The sequence below is a fragment of the Meles meles genome, chromosome 14, assembly GCF_922984935.1.
Source record: "Meles meles chromosome 14, mMelMel3.1 paternal haplotype, whole genome shotgun sequence".
NCBI lineage: Eukaryota > Metazoa > Chordata > Mammalia > Carnivora > Mustelidae > Meles > Meles meles.
In genome coordinates this window covers 66,932,169-66,948,178 of record NC_060079.1, presented here as the reverse complement: position 1 = coordinate 66,948,178, position 16,010 = coordinate 66,932,169, and the positions used below count along the sequence as shown (strand labels likewise).

The window sequence follows — 16,010 nt, the reverse complement described above, 5'->3', positions numbered from 1 at the left end:
AGATTAAATTAGATCATGAGAAAGCTGCCCACCGGGATTGCTCTCTTTAGCCTCATATACTTGTGCTGTGCTGAGTACAGATAATTGACAAGGTATCACCTGTTTCTATTGACAGGGGAAAGAAACATTGCCTTATAAAACTCACTATAATTAAGCTGTGGATATTCAAGATAGATAACATTGACTCTTCACAGGGTTCCTAAGAAAATATGTCTCTTAAGCTCCTATAAGATTTAAGAGATCTTGTATAGCTTTTCTACACTTCTTAGATTTGATATATATTTAATTATTCATTCAACAAAACACCTTTGTAAATATATATTGTGGCAAAGTGATAGGTTAGGTGAAATTTAAAGTACTTATAACTGTTACAAACCACATTGATGCTATGCTGTCTTCTCCCCTGTACCACCCACATCCACACTGGGGGGAGGGGGGATGCATGATGAAAGTTCTCAATTTTTTTTTTTTTAAATTTTTAGAAGCCACAATGTATTTAGTCTTACAATGAAACATTGAGCATTATGTTGGAAACCAGGATGGGGCATGGTATTTCCCTAGCTCTCTGTCATTCCAGGTCTTTCCAAGACTGCTACGTAGACACTGATTAGTGATTACAATGGTGGTTTTCTTTCACTTTAACCACCATGGGTGTTGTTACTTAAGAAACTGGGTTTTCAAGGACATACACATCAAATCTGGTTGTCTTCATAAATATCTACATGTCGGGGCGCTTGGGTGGCTCAGTGGGTTAAAGCCTCTGCCTTCAGCTCAGGTCATGATCCCAGGGTCCTGGGATCGAGCCCCGCATTGGGCTCTCTGCTTAGCAGGGAGCTTGCTTCCTCCTCTCTCTCTGCCTGCCTCTCTGCCTACTTGTAATCTCTATCTGTCAAATAAATAAGTCTTTAATAAATAAATAAATATCTACATGTAGGGAATATGCACACTTTTGCACACGCGCATTGTCACATGTACATGGTTTCTAGGCTTCTTCTGCAAATGTGCAAAGTACATTTTAAAAATATAAGCCGTAAATCAGACCTCATTCTTTGTGAGAAGACAAATCCTAATCATGTGTGGTGACACAAGTGTTGACTCGATGACTTACACAGCATACACACAATTTTCACAATTAAAACTCAGGTAATCTTTTAGGGGAATTTTGAGTTTTCCACAGGGTATCAAAGTTTTATTATGGTTATGAACTAGAATCCATTATTTGTATAATCTGTTTCATCTCGCTATAATTGCTGAGTTTCTCTTCGGCGCTTCTCTTGATAGTCTATAAATGCTGACTCCTTTCCATTTCTTAAAAACCAGATCTTCTACCTAATGAAAATTTGTTTTTCCTCTAGGTTTATATGAGGAAATTGTGATGTTTACCTAGTATCTTGAAACAAAATTTGACCATGATCATTCCATGGCAATGCTGTCAGGAAAGAAATTTCATCACTTTCCATGTGTGATGGTCTTTGTTTTTCATATTATATGCACATAAAAGTTTTTTTTTTTAATAGCAATTTCTAATCATGAGAACTTTCACATTTTCCCAAGGGACAAGGGCTCATGGGACTACCAAAGAATACCCTCAGATGATTTTATTTATCCTTTTCTGAGACATATAATCAAAAAAATGTAGCCCCAACACTCACATAGATCTCAGAGCTGTAACGTTAAGTATTGTTTCTCTGTAGACCCTTTCTTAAATATCGAGACTCAAGGAAAAATAGAAAACCCAGCTATTACAGAGTATACTTGCCTCACATAGTTAATAAGCGTAGTAGTAGTTTCCTAAGATTTTTAGAGGTATCATTTGAATTTCTTTCAAATTACATACAACTTGGGCAGATAGCATTTTATATTATAAAACTGAATATATATAAACACCCAAGTGTTGCATACTGGAAAATAAGTCATTTTTGGATAATGTGGTCTTCATAGGCCCTTTTAAGTACTCCTTGAACAATTTGCACATACCTAGATCATGTGATATGGGTACAATATTCTAGGCTAGATTGAGTGTATTTTAGTCTATTGATTATAGCATATTCTAAAGTCTTTGGAAAAGACTTTGCTTTATCTGCCCTTGTGGACACTTGCATGATAACTTGGACTATATTTAGTTTAAGCTTATTCCTTTTGAAACAAGGGAGTAACTATTGGCAGTGTAATTGAAAACTCCATTTGATCATTTACTCAGGGTTCCTCCTACCAGTTAGCCACTGAGCATCTTTAATATGCCATACACGGAGCTGGCGGAAGAGAGGAGTAGTGCACAGTTCCTGCTGTGTTGAAACCGTCTCGAGTCTAGGATGCTGTGGTCAGGACTGCTGTAAACCTCCCAAACATTCATTATCTCTGTTTGCAGAGTAGCAGAACCCTGGTTTTATTCAGGACAACAATGTCTTCAAGTAAAATACTGTATTTCTCATCACTGTTTGTAGCTATTGGATTTAAATTGAAGTCATGGGTTCAGGAATTCAGGGAACGTCTTGACCTGGTCTTGACCAGGAAGGCAACTTTTTGTCCCTGCTAATCCTTTTACAGGGAATATAGGACATGGAAATAGGTTGTAGCATCCATTTTGTTACCTTGAGGATGAAAGCCATGTTCTAAGAACAACTGAGCAGATAATGGCTAGTGATTTGGGGATAAATGGTATAAGCGCTAGACTACTGAACTTCTCTTAAGTGAAAAAATAAGCTCTTAATTTGTATAAGACACCATCGCATATTTTTGTGAGTTATTTCCTCACACTATTGTAGTTTCCTTTCTTCTCTGTGGGCCACTGCCAGGCAACAGATGGTTTCATCAGCCCCTTGACAAAATGACCCATGTCTGGGGAAGAAAACATTGAATCACTCCTAGTTCCTGGGCAGTGATAAACTCGATCAACTGATTGAGTCACCTCTGTTCTCTTGCGAGATGGAAAGGCTCTCATCTGGTCCCAAAGCATTCCTGTCTTTCTGGGGAGGCTCCATAATTGTTTGGCTATGACTATGCTCTCGGCAAATTAACACAAACTCTGGGGGACAGATGAGCCCTTTGTGCAAAGGTAGTTTTTATTGACATCGTTCATGGGGAGTTTGCTGTACATATTTATAAGTAATTCCATCTGAACCTTTTGACCATAAAAAGAGGTGCCAAACTTCCAAAAGAAAAAGAGGAAGGAAGAAGGAAGAAAGCAAGCAAGCGAAAAAGAAGAAAGAAGATGTGGCTATGGAAGGAAAAAAGAACCTCATGGATATTTAGAGGGAACATAATTGGTATAGCTGCTCTACAAAGTAGTATGGAGGGGCCTCCCAACGTTATAAAGAGAACTACTCATGTTCCAGCAATTCCACTTTTGGGTGTTTGCCTGAAGAAAATGAAAACACTAACTTGAACACGCAGCCCCGTATTCACTGCGATATTTAAATAGCCAAGATATGGAAACAAACTTTGTCCACTGATGGGCGAATAGAGAATGTGAGATACACACACACACAATGGATTTTTCTTCAGCCTTAAATAATGAAATCTTGCCACTTGTGACACCAAGGATGGACATCAAAGGCATTGTGCTAAGTCAAGTAAGTCAGAAGGAGACAAATACCATAGGATCTCATGTGTGGAGTCTAAAAATACAAAAGCTCATCACAAGAAAGAAATTTTGTAAAGAACATATGTTGATGAATGTTCTGTCTACGCTTAGGAAGGTAGGTGTTTGTAGGAAAAACTTTCTGGGCTTCTGAATCAATGTTTTCCTGCTTTTCAAACTAGGAGTACTTTTTCATTGCATTACTGAGTCAAAGAATGAAAAAAAAAATAACCAAAACGGAGATAGTTGCACTCATTTTGCAGTTCTGTTTGGCAAGGCAGTAGCCAAGTTGTATGGTCAGAAAAGATACCACGGTTCACATGCAGCTACATGTAAGTGTATATACTCATAAATATGTTTGTTACCACTGGAAAACATTTAAGTCTCTTCTATGTGTCTAAGCATAGTTGTCCTTTTTATAGCATTTTTAGAAATATCTCTATTACAAGTGTTCTTATATAAATTCTCTACATGTATATGTAGTGGTTGGTCTTAAAGGTCCTTGCTTGGTACACTGAAAATGTTATGTCAGTAATGGAAGTTATACAGATTATGCAACGCACATAGAGGGAAGAACATTTGCAGTAAAGAGGCTTCCAAGAACACTATTTGCTTACTCTCTTGAGAGTAGTGTTAAATCGGGCATTCATTCTTCATTGAGGAACTGAACTTTTTTTTTTTAATTTTATTTATTTATTTGACAGAGAGAGATCACAAGTAGGCAGAGAGGCAGGCAGAGAGGCAGGCAGAGAGAGAGAGAGGGAAGCAGGCTCGCTGCTGAGCAGAGAGACCAATGTGGGACTCGATCCCAGGACCCTGAGTTCATGACCTGAGTCGAAGGCAGCGGCTTAACCCACTGAGCCACCCAGGCGCCCAGAGGAACTGAACTTTTAACCATGAGTGCTTGCAAGTAGTGCTAGCCAGGTTCCAAGGTCTCTCATGTCATCATTTGTTGAATCCATGCAAAGCTACTGGTCAATTTCCTTGTACAGGCTAACACCTTTAAACAGTGCTCCCTGCGGTTTTGCTACAGTGTTTGAATATAATTTTAACTATTGCCATTGCTGGGGCTCCGTTGTTGCTGCTGGACCAAGTTCTGCCAGGGTTGTTACACTAGCTCAGCTGTTTTTTCCCCTCTATGTGTTCATGATACTACTCTTCCAATTAGGAGCAACCCATTTTAAGAAAATAACTTTTTAATGCGTTTAAACTTTAAATACACTATGGCATGTCAATTTTGATAGTTTGCATCCAAATAAGTGGAATGTATTACTACTTGTAGCCTAAAGCATGATTTCTTATGAAGTATACATTAGGGCAGTGGTTCTCAAATGGAGCAATTTTGCTCACCAAGGGACATTTGGCAAGATCTGGACACAATTTTTTATTGCATGCTTGTGCACATGTGTGTATGTATGTGCTGACATCTGGCCCATAGAAGCCAGTGATCCTACTAAATATCCTCCAATATACAGGTAAACTCTCTACAAAGTTGGTCCCAGTGTTACTAGTACGGAGGCTGAGAAATCCTGTATTACCATGATTGGATATTAAATGAAACTTGACTAAGTTTTTAATTCATAACTCAAATTTTCTATAAGAAAAATATTTAAGACCATTTTTGTGGCATGAAAAATACCAGTCAAGAGTGCACGTCCAAATTTTCTACTAATTTCATACTAAAGGATAACATAAGGATAAATCATTTCCGCAGGATACTCCAAAGAGCAGACTTCTTTGACTTAGAACTTGACTGGTATTAAGGTATTCCCTTCCCTAATGCAGAGAGAAAATCATTCCTCCAACTGCCCCAAACAATAAAACCCACAAAAATAAAAACACACAAAACCCAACCTAAATATAAAAGATATTACATTATTTCTCCTTGTGGCCCAGGGATTGTTTCATAAAGCTGTTATTTGTTATAACCTATTTTAATTAAGCATATCTTGACATATCTTGGAGTAAAATCTCATTAGTTTACACAAAAAGCACCCTGAAATTGATAAAGCTTCAGAAGGAATGTTTAAAAAATTATCATTTGGCAATAATCCTGACAAGGACATAAAGTATTTGTTCATTCTTTGGAAAACTTACAAATTTATTGTTTAATAGAAAAGGTTAAGCCTAGGGAAAGAAAAGGGAGGGCAAGTTTTCAAAACTACTTTTAGTGATTTTGAATTACTTTTGAGTTTACATATGTGAAATTTAAGATTCTGTGTTTTGAATCATTAATATCAAGAAAAAGAAAGATATAGGCTATATCTTCTGTCAGAAAATAACACAAGAATAATTCCTGTGGAAGTGAATTGACACCAAGCCATGTGAATATTCATTTATAGCAAATGAATATATTTCCAAGAGCTTCTGGTATTTACTTACCCACGTCTTCCCAAAATTCAATCAAGAACTATTATGGAAGTCACATAGTAATTGTCGCTCTATTAGCTATAATATTTATATCTTTATCACAATATATGGCCAGCTTGACAGTATTGTAAACTTCAGTATTTCAGAAGGAAGACTCTCAAATGTTAACTGTTAAGATGTAATCAAAAAGTACTCTCATGGCTATTAATTATGTCTTTTCTCTAAAAGAAACATAATCCAAATGTGATGTTTTTGCCAAATAATATAAGTGAATTTTCTGATGCCAGTATGAAACACCATTAAATATTTCTCTGAAGTAACTGGATTAATACACTTCCTTCAAAGGAAGAAATGCAGTTAGGTCTACTCTATAATGGGACATATTTTTTTTTTAATTTATTGTTTCAGTGTAACAGAATTCATTGTTTTTGCACAACACCCAGTGCTCCATGCAATACATGCCCTCCCTATTACCCACCACCTGGTTCCCCCAACCTCCCACCCTGCCCCTTCAAAACCCTCAGGTTGTTTTTCAGAGTCCATAGTCTCTTATGGTTTGCCTCTCCTTCCAATTTCCCTCAACTTCCTTCTCTCTCCATCTACCAATGTCCTCCATGTCATTTGTTATGCTCCACAAATAAGTGAAACCATATGATACTTGACTCTCTCTGCTTGACTTATTTCACTCAGCATAATGGGATATTTTATTCCATTTCTTTTTTTCTTTGTTAACAAAACAGAAAAGAAGTTTGCACTGCAATTTAATAGTCAATTTGTATAACTCCATTGTTGGACCATATTAGCAAAGTAAGCTTTGTTTCCATGCTATTTGTCCAAGCAACCTAATTGAAAAAAGTGAATTTCTATGCAGAATCAAGACTGTGACCATATATGGCCAACAGGAAGTGATCTGAGAAGAGTAGCAAGGCTAAGTCGGAAATTACATCCTGCTGTAAAGAAATGCTCCTTCCTCTTGGCATTACAATCTGCTTAACCAGTGATTTTTATTTTGAAAACAGGGGAATGGTTATCAAATGCAATCTTTCTGAAGTCTCAGTGTATCTATCAAATGATTACAGATGCTATAGTACAAACAGCGTCCCAAAGATACGTCAGCTCAATCTTCCCTAACCCGTCTTCCTTTAAACAGATATACAAGGTGGTCTGAAAAGGTTTCAGAGAATTGGTGTGAACAGATTTGGCCTCATGAGAGTTTCTAAGATAAAACAAATACAGAGCATATAGTACACCTGGAGAGTAGTTGTTTTTGGTCTTTGTCTTCTGTTTCTTACATTTTTTTTTAACTGATGTAATTATATCAAATTGTAATATTCAGGATCACTATACTACTGTATTCCATAGTCTTTATTAATACTTAAAACTTTAGTCTGGAGTATATGTACTCTAGGAGGATGTAACAGGGATCTGTTTGTGTTTTTTTTTATATTTTATTTATTTGACAGACAGAGATCACAAGTAGGCAGAGAGGCAGGCAAGAGAGGAGGAAGCAGACTCCCTGCTGAGCTGAGAGACTGATGTGGGACTAGATCCCACTCAGCCACCCAGGCGCCCCAAGATCTGTTTGTGTCCTTAATCTTAACATTTTTACGTATTTTATAGCATTCTTTAAAACCTTGGCTTTGCTATAAACTTACATATTCATGTATGAATACACATAATGAATATACAGATAGGGGAAAGCTCGATGGAAAATTGGTCTTTGGATGTGAAGGTTTAGGTCAGCATTCCCAATACTAAGTTCAAGTTACACATGAAGTACCATGAGCCTACCTTCTAATCGTATCTCTGTACTCTTCAGGATAAATTCCCTGCATCTCTGAACACATGCCACATTTTAAAATTTGTGATTTCCCTAAAGCTGTTCCCTCTGCTTGATTTGTCTTCATGTCCATCTCTTCCTGCCCATTTTTCCTATCCAGTTTTCAAAGCTTTACCTCAAGCTGTATGTAATTCCTTTGAGGAAGCTGAGAGCGTCTCAGAACTAGGGTAAAAATAAACATTTTAGCCCAAGAATCTTGTGCTAATTGCATTTCACTGTGATTAGCCAAATGGACTTTCAGCAAGGAGTACTGGAAAACAGCAGGGGAAGGAGCGTGTGCTAATAACAGCTTCTGGAATCTCCCATGTTCCTCACTAGACACACACTTTGTTGGCCATGGAATTCTGCCTTTCCCAGATGAGCTCCTGCCAACTTGAAGAATCTGAGTGGGCGCATACCAAGACTTTTCATGCAGTTTAAAAAAATAAAATAAGACTGATCAAAGCAAATCATCTAGACCTGACAGTCCTGGGTTCGGTTTCTTATCATATCACTGGTAGTGATTCGTGCGCAAGTCAAAAGTAATACTAAGGATACATTATGAGCACATTCTTTTCCTGTTTTCCAACCTTACACTCTAGTTCTCTAATGCTTCTTCCAAGATGGAAATACTTAGGATATAATTTTGTCAACCTTGTCTTACACATAAAATATCAAGTAGAAAAATTATTGTTCACATTTAATATGAAAGGTAATGTTATATGTTATGGCAAGAATTATACAATTTTAACTCAAAAGCAGGAAAATAGGAAGTATATTTTTAAGAGCTTTCCTTTTATAATGTCCTGTTCTAATAAGTTCCTATATTATATATGGCATAGTACCAGAGATCAGAAGTGTATTTTTAAGAGGGAAATTATGAAATTATTCTTACTGAAGGCTTTATGGTTGTAGATTTCAATATTGAGTTGCTCACATTTCAGCATGTGCTAGAATGTAGTCTCTACATAATTACAGGCTTTGTATTTTTGGTATGACTTTTCTAGTCCTTTGTATCTCTAATGAGTTACAGCTATTTTCTGAAGACATCTAGCTCTTTTTAGAAAGAGGGAAATCCCTGAAACTCTAAGCACTAATATTCTATAATAACAAAAGAAAGGCAAACTTTGATTGCTAAAGTCATACCTTCTATCCCTATACTTGGTTTGTGTAAAGACTGAATTATAAAGTCTGGAGGCTTTTATTTTCCGTATAGTAATTCAAACTTAAGAAAAAAAAAAGGTTGATAAGTTGGGAAGAAAGAATAACTTGAGATTTATAATGGGCATATTATTTATATATTTAAAAAGATCATAAAGTACTTAAATTCATTTATTCCCTTGAATAAATTTTTATGAATCATAAAAGGGTTCCTCTTGTACCCCAATGCTACTTTATGCTACGTCACAGGCATCTGCTTTTAAAATGCATATACAGTTCATCTAATATATGATTTATGTACATTTATTTAAGCTATAAATCTTATTCTTTTTATACTTACATTTGGTAAATATGGATATATCATAAAAACACATTATTCACATCTAGCATATTCTGTCTCATTATCCCATGATATTCTAAAATATGCATCTATTGTCCTCAATCTCTAGTGGCAGAAACAAATGATTCCAGGCTACCCAAGTATACTCCTGCAGTGAAGATCCTTATATGTGATCTTTCACTGTTCATGAGAATGACCCCTGCAGTCACACTGGAAGAGGGATAGCTTGGCCCCAAGGTCTACACATTCTTAATTTTTCTAAATACCGGAAGACTGCTCTATGGGAAATGTGTTACAGTAGAAGCTCCTACCATCAGTGACATTTCTCCAGATTTATCATTTGCTATTATTGGACTTTTAAAGTTTGTCTATTTGACAGGTGTGGTAGTTCTTTTTTAATTTTGTGTTTTGACTTCTTTTTTAATTTTTAACCTTTTGGATTTTTTATATGCATATTAACTCCATTGTGGATTTCCTGTCCTTTTCTTTTAGATGTACAGTAATTCTTGAACTTCTAGATATTAAAGACTGTTACATGTTATAATTATCACTCATTCCCATATACATTATATATATGTTGAGGCATTCTAATGACAGGATTTCCTAGTTTTCTTATGATATCCAACAATTTTCTTCACCTGGGATTATATGTGGCAGAAAAAGGATCATGGCTGACTTGTTGATATGTTCTTACTTGCTTTCTTCAGACATTTCAGTATTGCTTGTCATTAGCTGCTCGACACCTCCTAGAATCACTGTAGTTCTTCTATCCCAAAGTGTTACACTGGCCAATTATTTACCAGGGAAATTGTATGTGTGTGTTGGGGCAGGGGGTGGAGTGAGTGGTCATAAAACAAAAGCATCTTTTTTCCAAGTATATCTCATTTTGATCTGAAATATGGAAAATTGTATTTGCCTCCTATAATCATCAGGGTTGCTTCTCATGAGGGATCCAAAAATCCACCAATAGTTTAAGGTCTTTCTTGGAATTTAGCACAGATTCATATGCTTTTTTTTTTTTTTAACTCAACCACTGTCAAGGTCACATGTAAGAAGTCCAAATCATGAAATTTTACTGTAAAATCAAAAGACTTTGTTATTTTCTTTTATTCTCAGTTAAATGTAATAGGTTGCAAAGCTCAATGACCTAATCAATTAATTACTTATTCTTTGTTATACACTGAAACAGTCACTTGACTAGTCTGTTAAATACAAACGGAAATGAATTTTTGTAGGTATCTACAAATTAGTTAGGACACCTTTGTGTACTAAAAACTAGGACTATAAATGGCTTAAAAGTATAGTACAGGAAAGCGTTATTTAAAATGAGGAAGATGTAAAGATTTCTATTAGATAACACATAATTGATATTCAGTAAGTTGGAATATTTCGTTTCATAGTTTTCCATTGGTACTTAAATCAAAAACATGCAAGTAGTTATTTGAACTATACTTAAATTTTCTTTAAAGACATTGGTTTTGCAGAATTTGTGCTTTGATTTCTATCCGCTTAGAGACAGCCAGTTTATGCTTACTAAATGTTTAAGAGTTCGTATGTCTAAGGTAGTACATTTTAATGAGAAATAGGTTAGAGAAATCACAGAAAATCTGAAGGATTTTTAAGAATTACTTAGAAAGTTATAATTCGTTTTTTAAAGTAGGACAAGAAGCTATTTTAAAAAGATGGGAGGCCTTAGGGTGCAGTGAACATTTTAATTGCATATTTAATTAGAAATATGCTAGAGAGGTAGTGTTTAGTTTAGCTGAAGCTCATGGGCCTTGGCAGAACATTTTTTTTTTCCTAACTAATGTTTTCTTTTACCTTTTTAGAAATTAGATGGAGCTGGGTAGAATTTAATTTTGTTGCTATTCATTATCAAAGGATTAGAACCTTTTATTTTCTTATGGAAAATAAGTGGGCAGGTTTATTTTAAAGGTTTTTCTCTTTTAATTATCCTTGAAACTTAGTACCTGCACATTTGACAGTTCGGGAAAGATTAAAATATCATCCAGATTGTATAAAATACAATGTCTTTTATAGGTTTTTAACCACTTAACACAGAGCTTCAGTATCTGGATGGTATTGCCATTAAGAGTAGAGAAGGTATGAAGTCTATAAACTAAAAGTAACTGGACTGTATTGCTTTATATGAAGGAGCATTATTATTAGCAAGGAATAATTAAGGATCCCTAGGTTTATCATATCATTCTGGACAGAAGTTTTGTCCTATGTTACATTTAATTGGTGGTATTAAACAGTCCAAAAAACAGGCTATTTCAATGGAGAACAGAAGCTAAATGAGTCTATCTCTGCACAGTTTTTAATGTTACAGCATTTTCTATTCTGGGCAAAGTTGAAAGTGTAAAACTACTCAAGGGGCTCTAGATTGTACCCAGTTGGACATTTTTTCCCCCCACTTTTTTAAAAATTTCTTTTCAGTGTAACAGTATTCATTGTTTGTGCACAACACCCAGTTGTGCAACTCCATCCAATACGTGCCCTCCCTATTACCCACCACCTGGTTCCCCAACCTCCCACCCCCCGCACCTTCAAAACCCTCAGGTTCTTTTTCAGAGTCCATAGTCTCATGGTTCATCTCCCCTTCCAATTTCCCTCAACTCCCTCTCCTCTCCATCTCCCCATGTCCTCCATGTTATTCCTTATGTTCCACAAATAAGTGAAACCATATGATACTGGACTCTCTCTGCTTGACTTATTTCACTCAGCATAATCTCTTCCAGTCCCATCCATGTTGATACAGAAGTTGGGTATTCATCCTTTCTGATGGAGGCATAATACTCCAGCGTGTATATAGACCACATCTTCCTTATCCATTCGTCCGTTGAAGGGCATCTTGGTTCTTTCCACAGTTCGGCAACCGTGGCCATTGCTGCTATAAACATTGGGGCACAGATGGCTCTTCTTTTCACTACATCTGTATCTTTTGGCATTCTTTGTTACCCTGAGTTTTCATCATTTACTGAGGCACGTGTGAGTATCAACTCTTACCTTGATGGTCTTTTCAGGAGGTGTTATCTTTTCAAATGCACTGCTCATCGTCATGAGATACAGATAGGGCTGGGTGGATGACAAGGTACAATTCCCTTCCATCATTATTGGCATTCTTCTTCTTTAGAAATAAATGTGCTCCTAATGGAAAAAATGGAACTAGGAAGCTTCAGAAAGAAAATTCAAGAGGTAGAATGCATAGCTATGGCAGAACTTGAAGAATTTGGCTCAGTTTTGGTGGATTAAATGATGGGTTTCTGGGTTGTTGAGGATGTATTTATGGCAGGGGGTGTTAATTATGTTGAATGATGTGTTAGGTTTCCATTTGCACAAACCTAGCAGCTAAAACACCTGTTTATCATCTCATAATCCTGTAGGTGAGAGGTATGGTATGTGGGTTTTCTGCCGAGGGTCTCCCAAAACTAAAAAATCAAGATATTTACTGAATGGTATGCTCTAGATCTAGGGTTCCTTTTCCAAGCTCACGTGGTTTTGGTGGAATTCTATTCATGTAGGACTAAAGTTGCCTTCCTCATCATGTGGTCCCCTTCACCTTTAAAAGACAGCAATAAAGATGTCTCTTACATCCTTGTGCTTAGCCTAAATCTTGCACCTCAGAATAAGTCTTCACAGAGAAAACAATCCCTTTTAAGAACTCAACTGATTATGTGAGGCCCAAGCTACTGCTTTCTCAAAAGTCAGTTGTGACATAACCTCCCAATCATGGGAGTAAAACTCAATCTTTGAGATTATACAGGGCATGCACAGTAGGGGCAGCAATTCTGAAAGCCATTTTAGTATTTTGACTACCAAAGGTAGGTTCATTGTATGAAATTGTAATGAGCTATAGTATTATGTCTATTCAATGAAAGCACTTAAAAATGCATGTGTATATGTAAAGGGATAAAAATAAGGAAATCAAAGACTTAGAATTTCAAAGATGTTTTCTCAAGGCTCATGAGCTTCAGCTAAACTCTATAGATCTAGCATTTTTCTAATATACAGCTAAAATTATTTGACACTTATTACCAACCTGTAATTATCAATGCATGGTACTTAAACACAAGCTAGTATCACACTCATGAAAACAAGGAGTTTTACCTTAGGAGACCAGTGGCAGTATAGATCAGTTAGGAAAACAGGACTGTGAGTAACCATGACCGAACTCTTAACTCAAAACAAGCAAACAAGATTATATTGAACCTCTCTGGCATGCCTAAAACTCTGCTAATCCTATAAAAGATACAAAAAGCCCAAGTCTTGACCTTTTTTATGATTTGACTGGAATAAACCATCTCTCCACGAAAATCACAAGTGCCTAATTATGCAGTACTCACTATAAATGTAATTCAAAAGTAGAAAAAATATTAAGAGCTGAAATAATTTTGTTTCAGAGGCTCTACGTAATAAAAAGTGTAGTCTGGGCTTTGAAGATGACTGGTACATAAACATATGCCGTGGAGGAAGGATGATGTTATGGGCTTTAGTCTGAACACGGAAGTGGGGGTTCCTGAAACTGATTGGAGAGATGATACATGTTGTGGACAAGTGCATTTGAATAGAATGAGAGGGGATGACTTGTCAGGTCCCTTGAAGATCCCGAGAGGCACTGTACACCACAGAGCAGCCAGAGTGAAGCATGATGACAGTTGTGTTTCATAAGGATAATTTGGGGGTGATGTGTACTTTACAGAAGACTGTGGAAGTGCCAAAGGCAGGAAAACCAGAAGGCCATTTCCACAATGCAAGTTGTAAGATCCCTACACTGGTAGTAACTGTGTTACAGAGACTGAAACATCACCAAGACTTGCTCCCAGAAGAAACAGCTGGGACTGGGGACATCTGGTGTTCAACCAAGATGGGACATGTTATCAACATCTTTCTGGTTTTCAGTCTGGTTTGTCAGAAGGTTAACACCATACATGAACTGACTAGCTCCCACTGTAATTCAGTCTTGAAGACCAAGAGCCTAGTTATAAGCAGGCTTATATGTTGAGCTAAAGGATGGCTCTATCTTCAAATACACATGCTCCATCCTAAGTTTCAAACAGCACCAGAAATAGCCAAGGTCATGATTAGAGGTAAAGATTTTTAAACAATTAGAGACAGAAGCCACAGGGGTGAAAAGTTTCTTGGTGAGCCTAAGTGAAAGGAGACACCATTAAAGACTTAAAGAAAAGGTTTTGTGAGGCCATTTCTGTGATGAACAGAAAGCAGCAGCAAAAACCATGAGAGCAAAGGGAACAGGCAGGTGGAAATTAAGAAGTAAGACCCAAGGGAGAGAAAGTAGTCCATTATCAGATGCTGAGATAAGACGGAGAGAACCAAGAGAAACCATTTGTTTTAGTTATTTAAAAAAAAAAAATAGAGGACAGCGATGTTTCCCTTCTTTAAGATCTTGATGGATAAAATAAAGCAGACATAATTCATCTCTAGAAAGATTATTTATACCCTGGCATTTGAAATGTTTTATATTTAGTGTCATAGTAAAAATGGAAAAAGGGAAAGTAAATAGTGATGGAAAACCAGACCCAGAAACTTCCCTGGACTTTTCTGAACACTTTAACCAGCTTGAATTGTTGGAAACACATGGGCACCTTATTCCCACTGGTACCCAAAGTCTCTGGGTAGGGAATTCTGATGAAGACGAGGAACAAGATGAAAAAACTGAAGAGTGGTATCAATTGCAAGAAAAAATGATGGAAAAAGATCCAAGCAAATTGCTTCTTTGGGTCGCAGAAAAAAATCGGCTTACTACAGTGCGGAGACTACTGTCTGAAAAGACCACGCATGTGAACACTAGAGACGAAGACGAATATACCCCTCCATCGAGCAGCCTATAGCAGACACTTAGATGTGGTACGCGAGCTGATTGCACAAGGGGCAGATGTCCACGCAGTGACTGTGGATGGCTGGACACCGCTGCACAGTGCTTGTAAGTGGAATAACACCAGAGTCGCTTCTTTCTTACTCCAGTATGATGCAGATATCAACGCCCAAACGAAAGGCCTCCTGACCCCCTTACACCTCGCCGTCGGGAACAGGGACAGCAAAGAGACCCTGGAGCTCCTCCTCATGAACTGCTACATCAAACCGGGTCTGAAGAACAACTTGGAAGAAACGGCCTTTGATATTGCCAGGCGGACAAGTGTCTATCACTACCTCTTTGAAATTGTGGAAGGCTGCACAAATTCTTCACCTCAGCCATAATGGTTCTAATAATCCTCTGAAGTTTCCAAGTACCAGTGCCTCCTTTGTGTGAGATAGGACATATGCCCATGATACAAAGTTGACATCAAAAGTTTTGCGACAGAAATTCAGTGGTACACATTCGAATGCCCTTCCCAGTGAAATGCCTAACCTTGATGTCAAAATGTATTTGAAAGTTGTTTGGATATACCTTTACTGATCTATGTGGACTTTGTAATTTTTATCAGAAATAATTTTAACACACTTCTACTTAACAACTTGTAATGGGTTGTACAGAAAAACTAATGATATTTTTGGTGCTGATCCAAGAGAAGTGTATTTTAAATACCACCCTCCCGCCCCGTCCTGGGTCTTTGTGCAGTATTTAGTATATTGACATGTATTTTTATAAGGTGAGGTAACTCAGAATTTAATTGAAAAATCTCAAGTATACTGGTGAAGTTCAGCCATCTTCTCCACATCACAATAGCCATTTGCTTTCATTTTGAATGGTAAGAACTCACTTCTTAGTGACTTGAATG

At 36.9% G+C, this 16,010-nt stretch overlaps 1 pseudogene; it reads left to right on the top strand.

Annotated features, from left to right (window-relative positions):
- The first annotated feature begins 14,669 nt into the window (after positions 1-14,669).
- Positions 14,670-15,625, top strand: LOC123925159 (annotated as a pseudogene).
- Positions 15,626-16,010: the final 385 nt, after the last annotated feature.